The sequence below is a fragment of the Carassius gibelio genome, chromosome A19 (genome assembly GCF_023724105.1).
Source record: "Carassius gibelio isolate Cgi1373 ecotype wild population from Czech Republic chromosome A19, carGib1.2-hapl.c, whole genome shotgun sequence".
Lineage (NCBI taxonomy): Eukaryota > Metazoa > Chordata > Actinopteri > Cypriniformes > Cyprinidae > Carassius > Carassius gibelio.
The window spans coordinates 2,618,958-2,636,111 of NC_068389.1; the positions used below are offsets into that span (position 1 = coordinate 2,618,958).

General features: G+C 42.6%; 1 pseudogene; it reads right to left on the reverse strand.

Annotated features, from left to right (window-relative positions):
- The window catches only part of LOC127934947 (oxysterol-binding protein-related protein 6-like), a 151,169-nt pseudogene that overhangs the window by 593 nt on the left and 133,422 nt on the right, over positions 1-17,154 (reverse strand).

Consider the following 17,154-nt stretch of genomic DNA (forward strand, 5'->3'; position numbering starts at 1 on the left):
AAGGCAAGGCAAGGCAAGGCAAATTTATTTATATAGCACATTTCGTACACAATGGTAATTCAAAGTGCTTTACATAAAAGAAAGTAAAATAATCATGAAGAAAAACGTGCAAACAAGCAATTTTACAACTTTTAAAATGATTAAAACATTTAAAAACAGTTAGAAAATGATAAAAAAATAAAATAAAAATAAAACAGTGAAAATATAGTGCAATCTGTTTGGACATTGCACAGTGCTCATTCAATAAATGCACAGCTAAACAGATGGGTTTTGAGTCTAGATTTAAATGTTACTAGTGTTTTAGCCTTAACCTCTCCTTGAACTGTCACCTTATCGTGGTGGAGAGGTTTGAGTACCCGAATGATCCTGGGAGCTATGTTGTTTGGGGCTATATGCTCCTGGTAGGGTCTCCCAAGGCAAACAGGTCCTTGGTGACGGGCCAGACTAAGAACAGTTCACAAAACCCCTTATGGCAAAATTAAAATCAAGGACCGTGACGTCACCCGGCATGGCGCAGCCGGGGCCCCACCCTGGAGCCAGGCCCGGGGGTTGGGGCTCGTATGCGAGCGTCTGGTGGCCGGGCCTTCCCCCATGGGGTCCGGCCAGGCTCAGCCCGAAGGAATGACGTGGGGCCGCCCACCTGCAGGAGGGAGCGTAAGGGGCCGGTGCATAGTGGATCGGGCGACAGTCGTAGGCGAGACCCCCGACGACCCGATCTCTGGACACAGAATCTGGCTTTAGGGACGTGGAATGTCACCTCGTTGGCGGGGAAGGAGCCTGAGCTTGTGCGGGAGGTCGAGAGGTACCGACTAGAGATAGTCGGGCTCACCTCAACGCACAGCTTGGGCTCTGGAACCACACTTCTTGAGAGAGGCTGGACTCTCTACCACTCTGGAGTTGCCCATGGTGAGAGGCGGAGGGCTGGAGTGGGTTTGCTAATAGCCCCCCAGCTCAGCCGCCATGTGTTGGAGTTTACCCCGGTGAACGAGAGGGTCGCTCCCCTGCGCCTTCGAGTCGGGGATAGGTCTCTCACTGTCGTTTGTGCCTACGGGCCGAACGGCAGTGCGGACTACCCGGCCTTCTTGGAGTCTCTGGGAGGGGTGCTGGAAAGTGCTCCGACTGGAGACTCCGTCGTTTTACTGGGGGACTTCAACGCTCACGTGGGCAGTGACAGTGACACCTGGAGGGGCGTGATTGGGAGGAACGGCCCCCCTGACCTGAACCCGAGCGGTGTTCTGTTATTGGATTTCTGTGCAAAGCACGGTTTGTCCATAACGAACACCATGTTCAAGCATAAGGGTGTCCATCAGTGCATGTGGCACCAGGACACCCTTGGCCGGAGGTCGATGATCGACTTTGTGGTCGTGTCATCAGACCTTCGGCCATATGTCTTGGACACTCGGGTGAAGAGAGGGGCGGAGCTGTCAACTCATCACCACCTGGTGGTGAGTTGGATCCGATGGCGGGGGAGGAAGCTGGACAGACTCGGCAGACCCAAACGTACTGTGAGGGTCTGTTGGGAACGTTTGGCCGAGCCCCCTGTCAGAGAGATCTTCAACTCCCACCTCCGGCAGAGCTTCGACCGGATCCCAAGGGAGTCTGGAGATATTGAGTCCGAGTGGACCATGTTCTCCACCTCCATTGTCGCTGCGGCTGCTCGGAGCTGTGGCCGTAAGGTCTCCGGTGCCTGTCGAGGCGGCAATCCCCGAACCCGGTGGTGGACACTGGAAATAAGGGATGCTGTCAAGCTGAAGGAGGAGTCCTATCGGGCCTGGATGGCTTGTGGGACTCCGGAGGCAGCTGACAGGTACCGGCAGGCCAAGCGGACTGCAGCCCGGGTAGTCGTGGAGGCAAAAACTCGGGCCTGGGAGGAGTTCGGTGAGGCCATGGAGAAAGACTATCGGTTGGCCTCGAAGAGATTCTGGCAAACTGTTCGACGCCTCAGGAGGGGGAAGCAGTGCCCTACCAACACTGTTTACAGTAGAGATGGGCACCTGTTGACCTCAACTGGGGATATCGTCAGGCGGTGGAAGGAATACTTCGAGGTTCTTCTCAATCCCACCGACTTGTGTTCCGTTTAGGAAGCAGTGGCTGGGGACTCGGAGGTGCACTTGTCCATCACCCGGGCTGAAGTCATCGAGGTAGTTAAAAAGCTCCTCGGTGGCAAGGCACCGGGGTGGATGAGATACGCCCCGAGTACCTCAAGTCTCTGGATGTTGTGGGGCTGTCTTGGCTGGCACGCCTCTGCAACATCGCATGGCGGTTGGGGACAGTACCTCTGGACTGGCAGACCAGGGTGGTGGTCCCTCTTTTCAAGAAGGGGGACCGGAGAGTGTGTTCCAACTATAGGGGGATCACACTTCTCAGCCTCCCTGGGAAAGTCTATGCCAGGGTACTGGAGAGGAGAATTCGGCCGATAGTGGAACCTCAGATTCAGGAGGAACAGTGTGGTTTTCGTCCCGGTCGTGGAACACTGGACCAGCTCTATACCCTTTCCAGGGTGCTGGAGGGTTCATGGGAGTTTGCCCAACCAGTCCACATGTGTTTTGTGGACTTGGAGAAGGCATTTGACCGTGTTCCTCGCGACATCCTGTGGAGGGTGCTCCGGGAGTATGGGGTCGGCGGCTCCCTACTTAGGGCTGTTCGGTCCCTGTACGACCGGAGCAAGAGCTTGGTTCGATTTGCCGGCAGTAAGTCAGACCTGTTCCCGGTGCATGTTGGACTCCGGCAGGGCTGCCCTTTGTCACCGGTTCTGTTCATAATTTTTATGGACAGAATTTCTAGGCGCAGCCAAGGACCGGAGAGTGTCCGGTTTGGGGACCATACGATTTCGTCGCTGCTTTTTGCGGATGATGTTGTCGTGTTGGCATCCTCAGACCAGGACCTTCAGTGTGCACTGGGACGGTTTGCAGCCGAGTGTGAATCGGCTGGGATGAGAATCAGCACCTCCAAGTCCGAGGCCATGGTTCTCAGTCGGAAAAGGGTGGATTGCCCACTTCAGGTTGGTGGAGAGTTCCTGCCTCAAGTGGAGGAGTTCAGGTATCTTGGAGTCTTGTTCACGAGTGAGGGAAGGATGGAACGTGAGATTGACAGACGGATCAGTGCAGCTTCTGCAGTAATGCGGTCGCTGTACCGGTCTGTCGTGGTGAAGAAGGAGCTGAGCTGTAAGGCAAAGCTCTCGATTTACTGGTCAATCTATGTTCCTACTCTCACCTATGGTCATAAGCTGTGGGTCATGACCGAAAGGACAAGATCCCGGATAAAGGCGGCCGAAATGAGCTTTCTCCGTCGGGTGGCTGGGCGCTCCCTTAGAGATAGGGTGAGAAGCTCGGTCACTCAGGAGGAACTCAGAGTAGAGCCGTTGCTCCTCCACATCGAGAGGAGCCCGCTGAGGTGGCTCGGGCATCTATTTCGGATGCCTCCTGGACGCCTTCCCAGGGAGGTGTTCCAGGCACGTCTCACCGGGAGGAGGCCCCGGGGAAGACCTAGGACACGCTGGAGGGACTATGTCTCCCGGCTGGCCTGGGAACGCCTCGGGGTCCCCCCGGAAGAGCTGGAAGAAGTGGCTAGGGAGAGGGAAGTCTGCGCATCTCTGCTTAGACTGTTGCCCCCGCGACCCGGCCCCGGATAAGCGGAAGATGATGGATGGATGGATGGATGGATGGATGGATAGTGTTTTAGAACATCTGATCTCTTCTGGAAGCTGATTCCAACTGCGGGCAGCATAGTAACTAAAGGCGGACTCTCCTTGTTTTGTGTGAACCCTTGGTATTTCTAACTGACTTGTTCCTAGTGATCTGAGTGCTCTGTTAGGTTTATATTCAGTGAGCATATCTGCAATATATTTCGGTTCTAGGTCATTTAGTGACTTATATATGAGTAAAAGTATTTTAAAATCAATCCTAAATGTAACTGGAAGCCAGTGTAAGGACCTGAGGACTGGTGTGATATGCTCAGATTTTCTGGTTCTAGTCAGAATCCTGGCAGCAGCGTTCTGGATGAGCTGCAGCTGTCTAATGGTCTTTTTGGGAAGGCAAGTGAGGAGCCCATTACAATAGTCCACCCTGCTGGTGATAAAGGCATGAACAAGTTTCTCCAAGTCTTGACTGGAAACTAAACATCTAATTCTTGCAATGTTTTTTTAGATGATAGTATGCTGATTAAGTTACTGCTTTGACATGACTACTGAAACTAAGGTCTGTCTCCAGAATCACACCAAGATTCCTGACTTGATTTTTAGTTGTTTGGCCCCTAGAGTCAAGGTATGCATTCACCTTAAACACTTCATCTTTGTTTCCAAATGGAATGACTTCAGTTTTTTCCTTATTTAACTGAAGAAAGTTCTGGCACATCCAACTATTAATTTCATCAATGCATTGACAGAGGGAGTAAATGGGGCTGTAGTCATTTGGAGATAAGGCTAGGTAAATCTGGGTATCATCAGCATAGCTGTGGTAGGCAATTTGGTTCTTTCTCATTATTTGACTTGGAAGCATATACAGGCTAAACAAGAGTGGTGCAAGAATTGACCCTTGTGGGACTCCGCATGTCATGGACGTCCACTTAGACTTATGCTCTCCTAGACTCACATAATAGCCTCTCTTTTCTAAGTATGATCTGAACCATTTGAGTACCATCCCAGAAAGCCCGACCCAGTTTTCAAGTCTCTCTAGTAGTATGTTATGATCGACAGTGTCAAACGCAACACTGAGATCTAGCAATACCAGCACCGATATTTTGCCAGAGTCACAATTTAAGCGAATATCATTTATTATATTAATGAGTGCTGTCTCTGTGCTGTGATGCGGTCGGAAACCAGATTGAAAATTGTCCAGGTATCCATTTGAGTTTAAGTATTTGTTTAGCTGATTAAAAACTACCTTTTCTATAATTTTGCCTATAAAAGGAAGATTAGATATTGGTCTAAAATTGCTCAAAATTGTGTTATCAAGATTGGTCTTTTTCAGGAGGGGCTCTTTGTCAGTCTCTCAACAGTGGCAAAAAGAGTAAGAGTGTTATTTAAGTTACTGTTTATAAGGTTTGAGAAGAAATTCTGTCTAGCAGTGGCTAGTTTCACATTAAAAGCATGAAGGCTCTCTTTATAGATGCTATAGTGAATTTCAAGTTTCGTCTTCCTCCACATTCGCTCGGCTTTTCTGCATTGTCTTTTCATAGTCTGAACTGCTGTTGATCTTCTCCAAACTGATTTCTGTCTGTTTGTTTTCTTACTGACTATTATTGGAGCAATATCATCAATAACATTCTTAACTTATGAGTTGAAGGAATCAAGGAGAATATCAACAGAGTCTGCAGAAATTCTTGGTGTTAAAGATATAGCCTCCATAAATAGTACACTTGAGTTCTCGGTAATGCATCTCCTTCTGACAGAGACCGATCTAGATTCAGTTGTAGCAGACATCAAAATATCAAAAGAAAATACAGAAGTGATCAGATAGTGCTATGTCCTTAATAACAATGGATGAAATGTTTAGACCCCTACTGATGATTAAGTCTAGAGTGTGTCCACCTTTGTGTGTGGGTCCATGCACATGCTGAATCAGGTCAAAAGTGTTTAGAATCGTTATAATTTATTTTGTAGTTTTGTTTTCTGCATTATCTATGTGAATATTAAAATCCCCTGCAATTGCAAAACAGTCAAACTATGAGGAAATTATTGATAACATTTCTGTGACAAAGGCTGGAGAGTATTGTGGAGGCCTGTAAATAATAATAGACAGAATGCGTGGGGCACCTTTCAGCACAATCCCTAGATATTCAAAAGACAAATACTGACCAAATGACACTTGCTTGAATTGATAGACGTCTTTAAATATAGCAGCTACACCCCCACCTCTCCTAACAGTCCTGTAAATACTCATGTAAGTGAAGTTAGGAGGGACTGCTTCATTTAGGATTGTTGCACTGCAGCTGTCTTCTAGCCATGTTTCATTTCGAAACATAAAATCCAGATTGTTTGTGGTTATTAAGTCATTGGGTCTCATTCATGAAACACGAGCAGAACGAATTTTTGTGTAAATCGCGTGTAAAGTGGTTTTGGTGTAAATTTTCGGATTCATTAAAACGTTCGTATTTTCCAAATGTTAGTTGGTAAGAAAGAAATCTACACCTGCTCCCAGCCACGCGTAAATAGAGAGTTTAACGTCTGAACGTTTTGCTCATTAATACGGCTGCATTTTAATTCACCTTAATCGGGTACATATTTACCCAGCATTTTGAAAATAATATTATATATATTAATTACATACGGTTTTTCTTTTAACTTTTATTATGAGAGCCAGTAATAGGATCTGTAATATGCTGCCAAACTTCCTTTTTTAGGACCTGATACGCCACTAGTACGCTTGAAAATAAAATGTGGCGTTTTGAATGAACTTCTGATAATAAAACTTCAATTTCCGCAGCTGAGAAATGTTTCTTTTTCAGTCGCTTTTGAGAGGACATGTTGAAATCCTTCGTTTGGTGTCATAATATGATGCTCATATGTAGTTGTAAGTCGGATTTAATAGGCAGGATTTATGGTAATTGAGAGTGAGCGTGCACGTGCGACCCATTTACGACTGATTGGAATTCATTAACACACACACACATTTCACTATCACATCTGACGTTTACGAAGTTTTTGTGAATCAGGAGAAGAGTTTTCGGGAAGTTCTATTTACGCGCAAATCACTCAGATATTTACTCGTATATTTACGAATGTTTCATGAATGAGACCCATTGATTAGAAATGATTTATTTTTTAGTGAGCGAATGTTTAAAAGTGCTAACTTGATGGCAGTGATTGGTGTCTTTATATCAATCTTAGTTTGATGCATAATAGGCCGCAGATTAGATGAGTTTGCCCTTCGGCTTGAGAAGGCCTTAGACTTTCTATCACGTGATTAAACTGAAATAGAGAAAGCTACAGGCACACTGGGTTCCCGCTTGGTCTGTAAGCAATTGTGAATGTTGCTGCTATTATAGCGGGGACCCGACACATATCACTGAGAGCTGCTATCAGTTGTTTTTGGTTCACCTTCAGCAGATAGAGGGTTTGGGCCCTGGCGTTGTGGCAGCGGTCGGAGAGATCATATAGGAACAGGGCACACAGGCTTTGGTGGTTGGGGGGCCCGCCATTTTTTTGTTGATATCTGCGGGCTAGCAGAGAATGAGTGGGAGAGTTTAGTCCCAACATACACCAATTCCTCCATTATCTGTGAGAAGCAGAGAGGGATAATGTGTCTGGTGAGATGGGCTGTGTCTCTGGTGTTTCCGGTGGCTGTGATGTGTTGTCCTGGCTTCCCTGGCTGTTTTCCAGAAAATCGCCCTTGGGTTGGTGACTCTTGTAGTTGTTTTGATAGATCACAGTCAGTCTGTGAGGAGCTCTGTGGGCAGGGCTCAGCAGGGATAGTGTCTATCAGCAGTGCTTGTTTTGGCTGCGTGGTGTTATCAGTGTCCTTGTGGGATATGTCAACCACATGATGACATGGACCCGGTGTGTGTGTGCTGAATGGATTGACACACTCTGCTGAAGGATGACGAAGGGAGAAGTAGATATTGTCCTTAAACACTCTTGCACCAAGTTTGTTTGGGTGGAGGCCATCTGGTTTAAACAATTGTCTATGGCCCCAGAAAAGAATTTCAAAGTTGTCGATGAAATTGACTCCTTTTGTATTACAAGATCTTTGTAGCCATGTGTTGAGCCCCAGCAACCGTGAAAACATATTTGTTCGCCTTGCTGGGAGTTGTCCACTGATGAACGACTGAACTTTGAGTCTTTGAAGTGTTTCAAAGAGTTCAATGAAGTCCTTCTTAAGGAGTTCTAAATGCTCTTTCCGAATATCATTCTTTCCCACATGGATGATGATTTTATTTGCAGTCTTGTGCTTCATCAGAATGTTCTGAAGTTCCTTGTTCACATCAGAGACCGTTGCTTGAGGAAGGCAGCATGTTGTTGTAGTCCTGCTATGGATGTTTCTGATAACAGAGTCACCCACTATCAGAGTCCTTGGCTCGGCTGCGCTCTGAGCTGAATGCTGCTGTCTGCTCGTCCTTGAGCGCCTGTTAGTAGCAGTGTTAGCTGCTGGCTGATCAGATCCATGTTTAAATACATTTGGGGATTCCTCACCCACATTTATTAATGCTTCAAATCTGTTCTCCAGATGTATAGGGGGTGGTAGAATACCAGTATTTACAAGCCTTGTCATAGTCGAATCTGGGAAGCAATGGCAGCAATACGAGAAACTCGTGACAATCTGATGTCTCGTGTTCCTTTGGGTCTCGCTCCCTGTCTGTGCCATCGATTAGTGTGGCGATCAGTTTTGGCTTGTTCCTCTACACTTGGTATAAACTGTTGAGATTCAGAAGATTCATGGAACTCACCGGCTGTATGCTGAGAGGGTCCATGACGACGGTCTGCTGAGTGTTCCGTCTGTTTTGGAAGTCCAGAAAGTAACTTTGTTTCAAGAATCACAATCCTTTGTAGAAGTTTTCAGCAGTTCATGCAACAAGTAGATCCAACAGGAGGCATTTTCTCTCTCTTTTGTTTGAATGTAGGCAGTTGTTATCCCGTCACAGAAATGTAAGCTGTTAGCAGTGGGAGACAAAGTCTTCTTTTTGTAGTATTATTCCAGTCCCAATGTTTTTAGTTTTAGCGTTTGTGCCAAAAATCTGTTGTTTGAGCACTGTGCTGATCTGCTGAAGTAAAAATCTAAGAAAAATCAGAGAAAAGTACAGAAATAAGAAGCAAAGCGCAATTTGGCTTGACAATCCTCATAAGGCTGCGGTTCTCTTGGTTGGTTGTTAATATGCTTAGATACAGCACTCTGTGAACAGCTGCCTTCTTTGGCAATGAATGTTTGTGGCTTACACTCCCTGTGAATCGCATGCGATTTATCGTGCAGCCCTATTGTGAGCCTTAATCATCACAATTAAAATAAGCAAAGACTTAAACTACTTCAGTTTCTGTGCATTGAATTTAATACACAAGTTTCAAAATTTTTGTTGAATTACTGAAATTAACTTTTCCACAACATTCTAATTTATTGAGATGGACCTGTATGTAGTCCTCTGACATATTTGATTATACATCTGAGGATGTATTTTCTTCAGATTACCAGCAGATTTTAGAAACAGAAATATAGAATAAATATTGGGACTCACATAAAGAAACGTGGAACATGCTCTTCACCCATCTTGGTCATTTCCTTACGTCTTTCACGTTGTTTCTCCTCTATTTCATCCTTACGTTTGTCGGCTTCTGCCACTTTGCCATCTTCGAGAAGCCTACAAGTAAAAAAAAAAAAAAAAATAGCTAACTCAAATACATCAATATCTTCACTTGCTATTTTATATGAATGAAAACAATGACATTCAGGTAAATTTGACCAAAATGGCAAATAACCAAGCTTTGATAACTGAAATGAGGATACCAACTATAATGAATAAAACCTTATAGGTATACTCCACCCAAAAATGCAAATTGTCTTATTTTTTCTCATCCACATGCTGTCTCACACAAGTTTCACAACATGCTGAGTAGAAACAAAGTCATGGTGATGACATGAGGAAAGAATTAGCATTTTAGGGTGGAGTTTCTCTTTAAGTATATAATATTGTAAAGTATTGTAAACCTGCAAAACAAATTAGTTAGAGAACTGTTAGAGAAAGGTGATGCTGACACCAATGTTTAAAAATTATTTACAGGGAAATGATGCTTTAGCATTAACTTTAGGAGTAGATATACGTTGTCTGTGTTCAGAGCATCTTACAAACTAATAGTTTGATTCAGTGACAAAATCAATGTAACATTTGCTTTAAATAAATAATAAATTTGATGGGTTTTGTTCCGACCAATGTTTTGAAAGTACAAATTACAGTGCAAAAGGTAAGATTGTTTCATCTCTAATTAGTGGCTGTTGCCACATACCTTTGGTCTGGACGGAAACGAGTGTCTGTCGGGGGCAATTTATCCTTTATATCAGGTGTCATTTCATTCAGCTCTCTGGCATATTGGGAGAAGCCATAGTAGTCACAGTAATCATCTGGTTGAGGATCTTTGAATTATGATAACAACAATTCAATTCAACATCTATCTAAACAATGTAAATTAGTTAAGACTATTGTGTGCATGGTCACTTACTGGGCTTCCAAATGCATTGTGGGTTGGAAAGAGTATTACAGAAGATGCCTTCATGCCATGATCCCCCGAAGCGGTGACGCACTCTACCAGCATGGTCAAGGACTGTGCCGTGCACTTCATTCTTGCTGTTTTCGTCACCCTAGTAACGCGACTGGACAAATGAGAATTACATTAGATTTATATACACGTGTGAAGATTTAATGTAAAGCTGGAAATCTAGTCTTAATTGTAGAATGATTCTTGGTTTTACAGTGTCCTCCACAAATATTGGCACTGCCAAACAACTCTTTTACTGCCTCCACATTGTGATGTCACTTGCACCTGATCAGCTCCACAACAACACATCAGTTCTTACTTTACAGCAGTGGTGAGCAGGCAGAGAGTGGGCTATATATCCACACTTGCAGTCTTTGCACTTGACCACTTGTCTGCTTAAATATATTTCCTGTATTGAGTGTTTAAGTGCGCATGAAGGCCACAAGTGTATGTAGAACTTCTCATTACCCGATGACACCGATGACACGATGATTAGTGTTGTAAAAATGGCAGTACTTTAGATTTTCAATACTTTGCATAAAAAATAAAACCTTCTGAATGTCTGTTCAACAGTCTCTATAACAAATAAGAATTTATTAATTGTGATGCTTCTAATTAAGTGATTAAAAGCAGCATTTATGCACCAATAATATGTGCAGCACTTTGTTTTTTACTACCAGTATAACTCAACTAAATTATTTTCTGTGAAGTGAGTGAACAACACTGTATAGAAATCTTAGCTGGGATGTGAGATCTGGGCTTCACCTGAGATTCAGAGACAAATTAGATGGGTAATAATGACTTCAGACAGAAGGCAGCATCACTATTTTTAAACATAAATAGGTCTTTTAGTAAAATCAGTATCACTTTATAATACGGTTCATTAGTTAACATTATTTAACTACTTTAGTTCACAATCTAAGCATTAACAATACTTCTACATTTATTAATTTAGTTAATTTTAGTTAATGTTAATTTCAACATTTACAGTAATAATGCATTGTTAAAATCAAATGTGAGATCAAATGTGTGTTTTTACAAGTGTTCTGAAGGATCAAAGGTTTGGTTAAAAAAATTATAAATATACAAATATATTAACCTAAATGTAATTTATATTGATTCTTTAGCAAACATTTCAAACTAATTTAAAAAAAATCCTGACCTTGGCCGAACAGCAAAGATCTCACATTCACATTTGTCAACAGAGCCAGAATTCTAGTATGGAGCTATTTACCTTTGAGAAGAAAGTAAACTTATTTTCACAAACTTAAATGCTTTGGGGGGTTTTCTGGGTGTCATGTTTTCTTTTTTCTTTTCTTTTTTTAGATAAATCTAGATTACTCAAAGCTGTGCACTTTGCTAATATGAACATTTAGTCACGTACAATGGACCAACAGCCCAGGCCTACAACCAAATCCTATCAAATGCTCAACACTTATGGCACAAGTTGTATGCGATTATTCTGATACTTTTTAAGCTAACGCTTGAAGCTGGTCACTATTAACTTCCATGACATGGAGTGCAAGCACCTTTTGTGGTCTGAGAAAGAAAGAAGGTCATACAGCATTGAAACATCACCAGAGTGAGTAAATAATGACTCAATAATTAGATTAAGTGAAGAAATACAAAAACAACTAAAACATACTTTGACGAATGTGATCTTGCAGGTGCACTCATCGTTGTTAAAATCACGAATGACAATGTCACAGTAGTGCTCGAGCCATCTGTGTTGACTGAACACATTGTGGATGCAAGTGACTGCTTTATTCCACTCATAATGACCACCATAGCTGAAGAGGGGAGAACAATCAGGAAAATTCATCAGATACACAGTGACCAGTTTATTTTGCTCAATTTATGGAATATAGTACACAACTTTTTAATAAAAAAATAAATAACAGTTTCCTTGGATTTCTTTGGGTCTTGGATGATACAGATGTGGCCTTTAAGAATGCACATTTTTACAAACTGCAGCACTCAATTTGTCAATAAAATATCTTGATTTACTTTAATTGTTCTACTTTAACATTATCCAATAATGCACAAATGGAATGCTTTACATGAACTGACATGTAGTTTAAGCTTGGCATTGAGAAATAGAGATTCAAGGAGACTCATGTAATCCATAGACATGTCCCAAAGATGTAACTTTACATGAGTTAAATAAGATGGTCTTAAGTAAGTGCATGTTGGAAACAAAACAGCTTACTTTAATGCTCTCTATCATTTATGCAATATACTCTTGTAAAGCTGCCATTTATGAGTCCCGTTCACCAATTGGGTTGCTCAAGAATGCTGCAGTTCGGCCACCATATGTAGCTTTTAATCAGATCCACTCGCTCAAGACTCCCTTAAATGACATTAACATGTACTAAAAAAACTTTATTTTGTTAACAAGGACCCAAGTACTATGTAAAGGCATAATTAAAAACAGCACCCTGTCAGCCAGTATTTCATAGTCTAGATAGACTGAAAATTGTTTTAATATTTCTGAAAACATTCCAGTCGGATGACTGGAAGCGGACTGTATCAATTTCCTTAAAGGGGGGGTGAAATGCTATTTCATGCATACTGAGTTTTTTACACTGTTAAAGAGTTGGATTCCCATGCTAAACACGGACAAAGTTTCAAAAATTAAGTTGTACATTTGGAGGAATATTTTTGATCCAAAAATACCTCTTCCGGTTTGTCACAAGTTTCGGAAAGTTTTTTCGAGTATGGCTCTGTGTGACGTTAGATGGAGCAGAATTTCCTTATATGGGTCCTAAGGGCACTTCTCCCCGGAAGAGCGCATGCTCCTGTATAGCAGAGCACTGAGAGCACAACAGACATTCACTGATCAGAGCGAGAGCTAGAGCTGTAGTCAAGTCCAGCTTTGTCGAGTCCAAGTCAAGTCCAAGTCCAGGACTAGTCGAGACCGAGTCAAGACCGAGTCCAAAGAGGTTCGAGTCCAAGTCAAGTCCAAGTCCAAAAGTTTCGAGTCCAAGTCAAGTCAGAGTCCAAATGAGAGAAAAAAGGGTCCTCTTCAAGACCACATAACTTAACTACTGATAATGTTTGTGATGCGAGAGACAGAATATCTCCTATTCTAAGAAAATAAATTTACATTATTATTTGTAATGATCAAAAAGCATGTGCAAAGCAACAACTCTGTAGGACAGGGGTCTCCAAACTACATCCTGGAGAGCCAATGTCCTGAGGGGCGCGGCTCTGCTGCTGACCCAGTGTCTCATCTGTCTGTCTCGTGTTCTGTGATTTTTTTTTTTTTTTTGGGGTTTTGTTTTAAGTGATTGAGCCTGCATTCTCTTTGTGGCAAAATGAAGTTCAGGGTTTGCATGTTACTTTGGCTGGCTGTGTGCCTTCTCAGTGGTTTAATCGCCGAAGTATGGAGTTTATATGGAAACGCCGGAATCCTTACCTATACGCGGGACCAGCTGTTGTCACTCAGATACACAATCAGACTGGAGGACTCTGGTCTGGAGCTGCTGGTTAAGTATCCGCAACTCAAAAACATCGGAACGCGAAAAGGGACTAAAATAAAGAAAAGAGGATCAAGAGAAGGAGTGAGAGAAAGACTGAGGAAGCGCGGCAGCAGACATCCCCTACCGGTAATAACTTTCTCTAATGTTCGCTCTTTGAGCAACAAGATGAATGAACTGATCGCTAAAGTACAATATGATAATGAGTTCCGACAGAGTAATCTCATCTGTTTTACGGAAAGCTGGTTGAAAGAGGAGATGTCAGACCCCAACTTGCCGGGTTATATACTTATTCGGGCTGATAGAGACATTAATTCGTCTCGGAAATCTATTGGTGGTGGTTTGTGTGTCTATATGGACACACGCTGGGCTACTCAGTATACCGTCCGGGAACGTGTGTGTACACATGACTACGAAATCTTGGTTGTCTCATTTCGCCCCTTTTACCTCCAGAGGGAGTTTGGACAGATCACTATCATATTGGCCTATGTACCTGGGCCGGATTTTGTGGGAGCTGCAGCCAGGATAGCAGAGAGCTACAACACCGCCCTGTCCCGTGCAGTCAGTCAACCCGTCTTGTTACTCGGGGACTTTAATTCCTGTGACCTGTCTGATCATCTACCCACTTTACATCAATATGTGGACTGTCCTACCCGCCTGGCACGTACCCTAGATAAGTGCTATGGCAACATACTAGACACCTATAAATCCATCTGCAGGCCTGCCTTGGGGAAATCTGATCATAATGTCGTCCACCTACTTCCATGTTACAGGGCTAAGCTGAGACGGGAAAAGACTGTGATTAAGGAAATTAAGATCTGGAATAAGGACTGTATGGAGGAGATGAAATGTGAGCTGGAGACTACTGACTGGTTATTTCTTAACTCATGTGATACACCTCATGAACTTATGCCGCGTTTCCACTGAAATTACCCGGAACATTTGTACCAGGAACTTTTTTTCCCAGGAACTTTTTTCCCCCCAGACCTGTTGCTTTCTGTGTTTCCACCGCGGTGTAAAGTACCGGGGAGATTAGGCAAATAGACTGGTGACGTAGGTCTGCGCGCGTTTCTCAATACAAAGTACCGCTGATTAAAAAAAAAAAAAAAAAAAAGTATGCTGATTTTGGACGTGCATCCTCGGTAGTTGGTTCAGACTTTGTGCATTCCTCTGGGGAGTGTGATGTCCGCGACGACGCAAGTCCGGTAAATCTATAAACAGCAGCGGGAAATGTGATTCAGGGAAATGTGTATACAGCCATTACAATGAAACGAAATATTATATAAATTCGCCTTTTTTATTTTCATTTTAACATATAGATAAATTGAATACAGACCAAAGAAAACCTGTTAGATTTACCCCGCAGCTGAATTATATGTTATGTTTAAACACTAAAGACACATCAGAGCCAGCGGCACATATCAGAAGGTCTACCCCAGGAGAGGCTGCTCTCTGCGGATACATGAGGACTAAGCTCCCGCTGATCGAGTGGAGCTCACTGTCGCAGAGATCGGCAAAACACATTTTTAAATAGGCGCTGTCTTTATAAATAAACCACAGATTTGAGTTTTAAACAACTACATTCTCGCCTGAAATACTTTTAAAATTACATTTTATGACACAATAACAGTAATATTTGAAAATGATCCAAATAAATGGTGTTTGAACTCAACCAATGCTGCGTGAACTCAGATGGCTTTGGCTACAGCAATTTCCCCTCAGTATATTTACAATAACACAAAATAGGATATAAAATACCACTGCCTCCTTTCATTTTCATTTAAACATAATAACAGCTGCAGAAATGTACTTAGTTCAGGGAAATGTGTGCAGCCATTACAATGAAACGAAATATTATATAAATTTGCCTTTTTTATTTTCATTTTAACATATAGATAAATTGAATACAGACCAAAGAAAACCTGTTAGATTTACCCCGCAGCTGAATTATATGTTATGTTTAACCACTAAAGACACATCAGAGCCAGCGGCACATATCAGAAGGTCTATCCCAGGAGAGGCTGCTTCTCGGCGGATACATGAGGACTGAGCTTCCGCTGATCGAGTGGAGCTCACCGTCTACGAGATCGGCGAAACACATTTTTAAATAGGCGCTATCTTTATAAATAAACCATAGATTTGAGTTTTAAACAACTACATTCTCGCCTGAAATACTTTTAAAATTACATTTCATGACACAATAACTGTAATATTTGAAAATTATCCAAATAAATGGTGGTTGAACTCAACCAATGCTGCGTGAACTCAGATCGCTTTGGCTACTGCAATTTTCCCCTCAGTATATTTACAATAAAACGAAATAGGATATAAAATACCAATACCTCCTTTCATTTTCATTTAAACATAATAACAGCTGCAGAAATGTACTTAGTTCAGGGATAAGTGTAACGTTATATACAGCCATTACAATGAAATAAATATTATATAGACTTGCCTTTTTATTTTCATTTTAACATATAGATAAATTGAATACAGACCAAAGAAAACCTGTTAGATTTACCCCGCAGCTGAATTATATTTTATGTTTAACCACTAAAGACACATCAGAGCCAGCGGCACAGAAGGTCTATCCCAGGAGAGGCTGCTTCTCGGCGGATACATGAAGACTGAGCTCCTGCTAAACGAGTGGAGCTCACCGTCTACGAGATCGGCGAAACACATTTTTAAATAGGCGCTGTCTTTATAAATAAACAACAGATTTGAGTTTTAAACAACTACATTCTCGCCTGAAATACTTTTAAAATTACATTTCATGACACAATAACAGTAATATTTTGAAAATGTTGATCCGAATAAATGGTGGTTGAACTCAACCAATGCTGCGTGAACTCAACCAATCAGCATGTTTAGCGCCAAAGTCCCGCCCCCGAAAGTTCCGGAACTTTAAAAAAGTACCACCTCGCCAGCAGGGACTTTCTGGGGGGCATTTTTTTACCCGGAACTTTTATTTAGTTCCTGGTTCCTGCGGTGGAAACACACCAAGTACCGGACCAAGTCCCTAGTTCCTGGGTAAAGTTCCTGCGGTGGAAACGCGGCTTAATTGACACATTTACACCCTGGCAAAGCACCTTCAAGCCCCCTCCCACTTTGTTAGGGCCCTGTTTATCGATTTTACATCTGCCTTTAATAGCATGCAGATTCACATCTTGCTGCAGAGACTTATCGATATAGGAGTAAATGGTGGTATTATCCACCTTGTAAGGGATTTCCTCTCTGACCGCCCTCAACAGGTTCTGGTTAATAATACTCGGTCTGACATCCTTGTACTTAATACTGGCGCCCCGCAAGGGACTATTCTATCTCCATTACTCTTCTCCATTTATACAAACGAATTCCAATTAGATCTGGAAAATTTTCGTTTGTTCAAGTATGCAGATGATATGGCCCTGGTTGCTTTATTAAAGAGGGGGGACATAGTTGGAGAGGAAGTATATAGAGCACATGTGTCATCTCTCCAGAAATGGTGCGATGAAAGTT